The sequence below is a fragment of the Macrobrachium rosenbergii genome, chromosome 37 (genome assembly GCF_040412425.1).
Source record: "Macrobrachium rosenbergii isolate ZJJX-2024 chromosome 37, ASM4041242v1, whole genome shotgun sequence".
In the NCBI taxonomy this organism is placed as follows: Eukaryota; Metazoa; Arthropoda; class Malacostraca; order Decapoda; family Palaemonidae; genus Macrobrachium; species Macrobrachium rosenbergii.
Window position 1 is genome coordinate 37,511,136 of NC_089777.1, and position 8,807 is coordinate 37,519,942.

The 8,807-nt window shown below is 37.2% G+C and overlaps 1 long non-coding RNA gene across 2 annotated transcripts; it reads left to right on the plus strand.

Moving 5' to 3' along the window:
* The first annotated feature begins 1,178 nt into the window (after positions 1-1,178).
* On the plus strand, positions 1,179-7,905 carry LOC136825495 (uncharacterized). 2 transcript variants are annotated; one of them, XR_010849356.1, is made up of 3 exons: positions 1,179-1,231; positions 3,581-3,948; positions 7,601-7,905. It is a non-coding gene; the product is annotated as an uncharacterized lncRNA (long non-coding RNA). The 2 variants fall into 2 exon arrangements; XR_010849357.1 differs by lacking the exon at positions 7,601-7,905 and having other exon boundaries at positions 3,606-3,948.
* The last annotated feature ends 902 nt before the right edge of the window (positions 7,906-8,807 follow it).

Sequence of the window (8,807 nt, forward strand, 5' to 3'; positions counted from 1 at the left end):
CGAATAGCTGACCCAACTTTTCAAAGGCCACCTTAGCGAGCCTTTACATATAGATACTTTAAACATTTCTAGTTTTGACTTGCTGTTCATGGGATACAGAATGTACAACACTATTGAAGTTACATAAATCCTTTATTTTTATTCTTTATCTAAGCTCTTATGTGGTTGTGAGATGACTAGCTACCCCTAGCAAGCTGAGGGTCTTGGATTCTGTGCATAATGCTGAAATTAGGCTACCTACTGGAGGTCTAGTAGGTACAGTATCGTAGTCATTCTCCTACTAGTTACCATTCATCAAGTATTAGTATAGACTGCAAAGCATTCCGAATTCTCTGACTTATAAAACTGCTAAAAACTGAAGTATTTTAGATATAAGGCACATTTTCACTGTCCCCAGTTGATGGATTAGGATCAAACAATATGGATTAGGATTAAACAATAGTTAAGGAATATCAGTTTAATTGGTAGAAATCCTCCCTCTCAAGATACCAATAGCTCCCCTATGGAATTTGCCAGTAGATTTTTATAAATTTTTTGGAGGTTTTAAATGTAATGATGGAGGCTGAAGCCAGTTGCATTTTTATGGCTTGTGCTGAGGAACATTAATAATTTTATCTTGACCAATGGCTTTAAATCTAATGGTGGCATTGGTTTTGGAGTTAATAGCAGCATGTTTACATTATTGGGATGCGCTTCCATAAGGAACCTCAGTCTTTGCAGCTGAGTTGAATGGTATTTTAACAGCTATTGAAAAAATAGCAACTATGGATGAGGGTAATTTCACTATTTTTTGGGATTCGAGAAGTGTTCTACAAGTACTTGCATTTTTAATTCTGTCAGCCCATTGTTTTTAACAATTTTACAGATGATCCATTAACAATACTTTGCTGGACCCCAGCATGTGTGGGAGTCAGCGGCAATGAAGAGTCCGATAAAGAACAAAACTGGCTGTAGCTGAGCTACTTCCAATGATATATCTACTCTTGTTTATTAACCTCAAATTAAAGCGTTATTGTAAGACAACTGGAAAGGCCATTGAAACACAAGTAAAAAAAAATTGAATGAAATCACTTGTTACACATCCTTCAAAGTATGGAAATAATGCCTAGGAGATGGGAGATAACATAGGGCATGGCCTTTTAGCTAATTTACATTAATAATGATCACTGTCCCTTTTCTGAATGCCCTAGTCTTGGGGATCTGAGGAATTGACACTGCATTGAGGCCCAAGGTGAGGATGGTAGGTTTACCCTTGCTGGGATTTTTGGAGGATATATATGATGCCAGTGGCATTATTAACTTTGTCAGAAGCTAGTCTGCTGAAGATTCTAGTCCTGATTCTGTCATTTTATTTTTATATGGAGCTCTAAATGGCTTTAAATTTACTTCATTTATTTATTTATTTTTTTTCTAGATATGGGCATCAATGACCCTGGTAGTCAAAATGCCAGGTAACTTCCAATCATTCACTTATTCTAGAATGAGAGGTCACACTTACAAGGGAACTCCACCTACCCAATCACATGCCACGTTGGGTGGGAAGGAAAGTGGATAGAGTTGGTTGCCGACTTTTTTTTGTAGTACAAGTTGGTACATGAACAGTTCTATCCCCAAAAGTTAAGCCACCATGTAGACAATGGCTTGTATTCTTGTGGGAACAAAGGGCAAATTTTATACATACTAAAGTGAGGTTTCTGCAATAATATTTGACACTTGGTCTCCACTCAAATTTTTGAAGGACACAGTGTATACAGTTTTAATTGAACAGATAAAACATCATTTTAAGCTTAAAATACACTGTAGATCAGAGTTAGAGCACTGCAGCCAAATTTGCTCTAGGGCTTTTAAACTGAATATAAAAACTAAATGTAATATACTGTACATAATATGAGTGTATGTATGTGCTATGGAGCTTTCAGAATGTCTCCTGTGGAGAGCTTATGTGAACAATGAGCAAATGCTTATTAAGTCTTTTAGAGGAAAACTGGGGCTGCACTACATAAATCAGTTAAAATGCTCACTACATAACCCTACTAGATATGTGCTCACACAATGTCAGAAAAATTCAACACCCTGAACTGAAGTAAACCATTCCAGTGCATACCAGTGAAAAGGTGAAAGATTATTCCTTGGAGATGCAGAAGATAATAAAAACATTCAAAAATTCCAGCGTGTATGGTTTAAAAGCCTAGTGTGTAAAAAAGCATTATGCAGGAAATCTTTATCTGAGGCATCAATAAATTAAAGTTCTTAGTCCATGATGAAATTCCCTAGACTCCATAAAGTTCTATTCAGGTGGATCAAAGACTGAGGATGGGGTAAGCATTTGCAGTCATGCATAATGAGGAGTCTTATGTAGCTACATTATCCAGTAATGCTGTAATTTTCATAGCTGAATCCACAACCATATTAAGATCTCTACAGCTTTGAACAAAATAGATGACAGAGTTTTTACTATTTACTCAGATTTAGTTTAATGCTCTCTCAGCCATTAGACAATTTAGCCTTTCTCATCAAACTATTCCAGAGTCCAAGGATGGCTCTTTGCTTATAAATTAGTCCAGTGTTGCTGGGTGCCGGTCCATGTTGATTTCAGAAGTAATGAACCAGTAGATGGAGAAGCCAATTATGCGACAAGACTGAATACAGTACTGCAGTAGTGTATTGATTTTCCTTCAATTCCTTATACTGATGTGAAAAGGCCTATCCAGTCTTATATTAAACAAAAATGGCAAAACAAATTAAATCCTTTTTATGATTAAAATTTAAAATATCAGAAAGTCTGTTTAGTGATTGAATTTTTGTCATCATTGTACCAGAGAAATTTGGTGTTGAAGCTAGTATGAGTGGATTGAAGGTTCATATTTGTTTAACCTTACTATGAAGCACATATTGGTGGATTGAAGGTTCATATTTGTTTAACCTTACTATGAAGCACATATTGGTGGATTGACCCAAGTATGTGGATTAGAGGTGGCAGCAAACTTTCAGGTTCCAAAAAAGGTTTAAAATGATTGTCGATGGCCTGGACTTTTTAAAACTATTGATGTTTTTCATATTTACCCATTTTTATTAGTGGATTAACAGTAATTTATCAGTTTTATCTTGTAACCATTTACCGTCACTGTACAGAATAACTGAACAGTTCCAGTGCCAGGTCATCAGACTAGACTTTTAGGTTGCATTGTTATTAATATGGGTTTCCTCAACTCTTCATTTCTGAATTAGATAACCAGCTAGTTGTTGGTGCTAACTTGTTAAAAGCTCTCTTAAAGGATCCTGAAGTTTTCAGGTATTTAAAGTATAATGGAGTGAAACCTTATCTTTTAAATCAGTTTTTGCCAAGACCACTAAGAACATGACTTCTGGTGGAAATACAGTACAGTAGTGTTAAAATGGTCTAAGGACATGTCCAGTTCCATCCAATACAGTACAGTGTTTTAGAATCTTCAGTACAGTACGTATTTGAATTTCTTCTCTTACACAGTAGCCTTCAAAGATATTAGATTGACCTTTAGATTGACCTTTGAAGGTGAGAGTAGATTTTTAGGTTTATTGTTGTTTTGTCTCGCACTAACAGGTTCCACCAATTCTTTCATCATCAGATGGAGGAGTGACTGCAGAGCAATCAGGAACCAGATGTGATACATTATATGGTTGTCTTTTAAGATCTCTATTGAGAAGAGCTATCAATTGAGAAGAGCTATCATCAAGTGCTAGTTAGAGATTTTTTATTAGTACTGTATTTTGAAGTTTGAAGAGTATGCAGCCATCCAGAGTTAACAGCACCTTATGGACTTGATGAAAAATTGTACACAGCATATGCCATGACTGCTGTGAAGTGTGTCTATTCTTGCCATGAGTGCACCAGGAATAGTAAATGAATCCACCAAATGTTTTTTCCCCAGTGTGGGGCAAGAATCAGATTATAGGGGCCAGAGGAGATAGGTAAGTGTACTGTCGAGATGGAAATGAAAAGTAAAGAGGAATTGAAGAGGAAAGCATGAAAGGTTAAAAAAGGGGAATGAAGAATGAAAAGATGCTAATGAGAGGAATGGGAAGAGGTGGAGTGGTTGAAGAAAGAGGGGGAGAGAGTATGAAATATAGTGCCTATGTAAGGGAGTAGAAGGTGCGGAAGGAGAATGGAAGATGAGGACTTCTACTCCTGTGGCAGTGCTTGCCCAGCAAATTAAGCAGTGTAAATAACATAAAAGATGTAGAATTTAAAGGAAGAAATGAAAAACACTGTGCTCAGCAATTGAAGACTGATATAGTCACTGATTGAGAGTGAGGGTATGAGTGATGAGGTCAATGAATGGTATGAGTGAGGAAGAGCATGAAGTAGAATGTAAGATTGTGCATAGGAGGGATTTTGGAAGCAAGGTTGGCCAAGTTCTGAGAGACGAATGTAGATCATGAACATGAAACTGGAAAAGAGTGATTGAACAAGAAAGGAGACTTAAGGCTGGGTGAAATGAGGGAAAAGGACTGAGTTTGAAGAAGCGAGAATGAGGAAGAAAGTCTTACAAATGTATGCTTAGTAAGAGACTGGGCTAGGAAGAGGGTTAGGCAAGAAGACATAGATTAAATTTCTGGCAGTTATATCTGCATGTGTGGCTGAGTTTATAAATCTTGAGTAGAAAGAAAAGATGAGATGGGTGAATGAAGATTGAAATGGGATAGATTTGTTGGGAACAGACCTTGATTTTGAATCTGGTGCAGTGAAGGAAATTATTTTGCATGTAGGAAAAAAGAGTAAAATCCCTCTGAATAAGTCATTCCAAGATGCCCTAATAAGTGTCTTTGTAATTGTTTTGGCCAGGTTTTTGGTTGAGTATTATGGGAGTGTAGGAGAGAGAACAACATTCAAATACTGCATATGCTTGGAGTGCTAGAGTGAAGAGAGTGTAAGTCTGAGGTGTGATGAAAGCAGAATTGAAGCCAGAATGAAAGGAGTTTTCATTGCCATTGAGTAGGATGTAAGAATGAATGAATGTAGTGTCTAATTAGGTGCCTTGTTTGGTTGTAGTGAGTTACGGCATTGTGTGAAGGTATAAAGAATGTAAGGTTATATGTGTTAAGTGCAATGGAATAGGACATACAGCAGAAGTGCGGGGAGTACAGAGTAGGGGAAGGGTGAAGTGGTAATTGAGACCAGCAGGGTCATATTTCTAGAATGCAGAAAGTCCGTGGAAGCCATTGTACTGCTTGTGGTAGGCCAGGTTATATAGCAGGTATGTGTAAGGTTGAGTATTCATGATCAAGTTAGGTGTCAGTTAGTCATATCTGGCGTTAAAACTTATGCCTAGATGACAGTTTATAGGCAGAGTAAGTTCACTAACCAGAACGAAGAACTGATGTAATTACATAAAGTTTTTCTGACCTGTGTGTGTGTGTGTGTGTGTGTGTGTGTGTGTGTGTGTGTGTGTGTGTGTGTGTGTGTGTGTGTGTGTGTGTGTGTGTGTGTGTGTGTGTGTGTGTGGCAAGACTGGTAAGCAATGGTTTTGTCAATGATTTTTTTGCCAGGGAAAAAGGATCTCAGCTGCTCTGACCAGAATATGAATATGTGTAAGCCTAATTCATTATTAGACCCTCCAGTGATATTTGTAGGCTGTTCTGAGTCCAAGTCGCATACAGTAATAGAAAATGAAAAAACTATTTCCATGTGATATGTGACTTGGTACAGGCCTAGGTAAGTATACAGTATTGCCTTTTTATGAAAGATTTTACTGGTGAGAGTAGGCTTCATTATCCATTTCATAAATATATGAAAGAACCCCCAGGTGTTAATTTATACTTGGTAATATTGTATGAAAATACATATCTTTTTAATAAGCAGTATTTAAACTATACTCTTTTGTACCTTTTTGTTGCTAACCTATTGCAGTAATTAATCAAGGTAAGTAGTCAAAGTAGCTCCACCTCATCACCCAGTGGATTTTCCATCGCTGCCATATAGTACAGTACAGTATACTGCCACAATGTAAGCAAGGCAAGAACCGAGGACAGTGACTTCGAGTTGACTGTCTGACTGACAGTTCTACCATTTTCATGTGGACACTTATCCATCGAACAGTCACAGGTGAACTGACAGGTAAACCTGACGGTGAATACCTAGCCTAAGAGAATGGGCCAAACACCGTACAACAAAGAACACAGGTTTGAAAGGTATGCGAGCAAGGGAATGAGAAGTATGCATTGAGTCAGTGTTCCGATTCCCCCAAGTGGAAGGGTATATTGAAAGAATTCCATAGATTTGCTATAGATGTGTAGTTTATCATGGACTGGTGTGTTATGCATAAAAATTGATGGATGAAAGAGGATATGTTCCATTGTTTTTTGGGAATGGTGTACTGGAAATAATGTAAAATTGTTCATGAGAGGTATGGCCACTTGGTAAGTCCAAATTGTGTAATTTATGGAGGGGTGTATACTCAGTAGTTGAGTAAGATCTGTATGGATGTTGCTACTATGTGTAAGGCTTGTCAGAAAATAAGACCTCAGAGTTTATTTGCAAGTCCATTTGTTTTCATTTTAAGTACAAATTAACCATTTGAAATGTTAGTGATAGTTTAATTTGCAACTGTCAAAGGACACGTAGACATGGTGATAACAATGATAACATAAGTAAGTTGCATATGCAGTACTTGTGTGAAGAATGAGAAGCAAGAACATTGTACAAGTTGTGTGTGCATGCCAATGTAAATGGTACCATGTTTGTAGGAAGAACTTTTGTGATCACACTTCAGGAGTGGGAATTTAGCACAACCATTTCAATTGCATGCCAGGTGTGAAAGGGTTAGATTTGAGTGCAGTTGGGACATTGTGTAATACACAAAGATGACAAAGAGAATTATTGGAATTTGTATATTGGTAAAGCTTTGTGGGTTTACAGTACAACTGTTTGTAAGAGTATTGGTATATTATGTGAAGCAGATTTGGCATGGGGGAGTGAGATAGTTTTTTTGTGTGTATGTTTTTGTTTGACAGGGTCATCAAATTCTTCAGTCTTCTCCTGATTGAGTGACTGATGAGAAACTGGAACACTTGAGCCAGGTGTGATGTACTCTGGTTATCCCTTGAGATTTGTATTGAGTAGATGCTGTCTTCATCCATTGCACTTCAGAGGTTCTTGATAAGTACTTTACTGAATTTTTCAGTTTTAAGGTTATGCAGCCATCTAAAGTGAACAAATACCTTATGGATCAGATCAAAAATTTTACAGAGCATATGACATGGCAAAGGTGAATGAAGTTCCAGTTCATTATACTATTAAAATGCTGATTGGGTTATGGCACTCGGTTAATATTGTATGTGTTTATTTTCCCTTGGAGTACAAAAATGCGTAACTTTCATGTGAATTGTAAGCAAAGTACGCTTTTGTTCCTGTCTGGCACTTTGAATTAGTTTTCAAATTAGGTTGTTAAACTTTTATATTAGAATCTTCCAATTGCCTTTAGTTAATAAAAGGGGTAACCGTGATTCAGTACCTTTGTTTGAATGGGATTACCCAAAAAATTGAATGATTGATTAGTGATTTGAGGTACTGAAAGTGCCTGCTTGTGTGAAATTGTTCTGGTTGGTTTTCCTTGTATTTCAGAAAAAGAACTGCTTGGAAGTCATGCCTACTCCCAACCCAGATATCACTTCTGCTTATTCAAGGAAAGCTGTGGGGAGGAGGTATTTATTTTGGCATGTGTAGGTGATCTAGAAATTAAAATTAGTCTTCCAGATAAGGATTGCATTCACTTTAGGGAAAACAGTATCTCCAGTGTCTTTTCAGTGGCCTCATTTCCTTCATTGCAATGGGAGTTCCTTGTAACCGTGATGTCATCGGTTTTCTATACTGTACTCCATTTGTAGCATCTAGATACAGTAATTAGTTAAACAGTATATACTGTACAGTCCCCTGGTCAAGGGTAAATGTAATGGGTTTACATTTTGGACCTGTATTTCAGGAGTGTTATGTATGCTGAAATAACAAGCAGGCGAACATTTGAATATTAAAAAAAAAAAAAAAAATATTTATGGGCGTATTGATATGATGGTGAAAACTTTAAAAGTTTTTCTAATCAGTTTCAGTGGAACGTACGGGTCATCTCTTTATTGATTTGATAGGTTTTGGTGCTGGAATCTCTTTGTCCAGTTTCATCCTTCAGAAGGCCCCAGAGCAGCAACACCAGTGGCCCACAGAAATATTTCTCTTAGGGCCTGCACCAAACTCCTTCCTTTGGATATATGACAAACCCTTTGGTTGACCAAAAAACTTCAAAATACCAATACAGTAATGTTGATTTATTTGTGGCACAATATTCTGTTGACAGTGAGAAACGCGCAGCTGATTTCAGTCCATTGCAGGATACTTTTCCTTATTTGGACAATATTACTGTCACTGGTTGTACAGAATATGATCATAGTGTACAACACTTCCTTTTCGTAATTAGTAAGAGATGTCTAACTTTTAATGAATCAAATACTGTTAAATGTGTGTGCTCTATTAGTGTGTGGGAAATGGTTGCATCAGACCTGATCCAGAAGGACTCAGACCATTACAAGAACTTCCACCACCTACATACAAGTTTGGTGGCTTAAGGAGAGTAATGGGCACATGTTCACCTATTACGCCAAGTGGACATCTGACTTTTCCAGCAAAATCTAACCACTAACAAAGGCTACAAAGTTTCCTTTAGAAGGAGAATTGCTGCAATCTTTCAATCTCTTGAAACGAGAACTTTAGGAGGCTATCCTTCACTCGGTAGATGAAGACTTACTATTTGTAGTTGAATGTGATGCGTCTGAAATAGCTA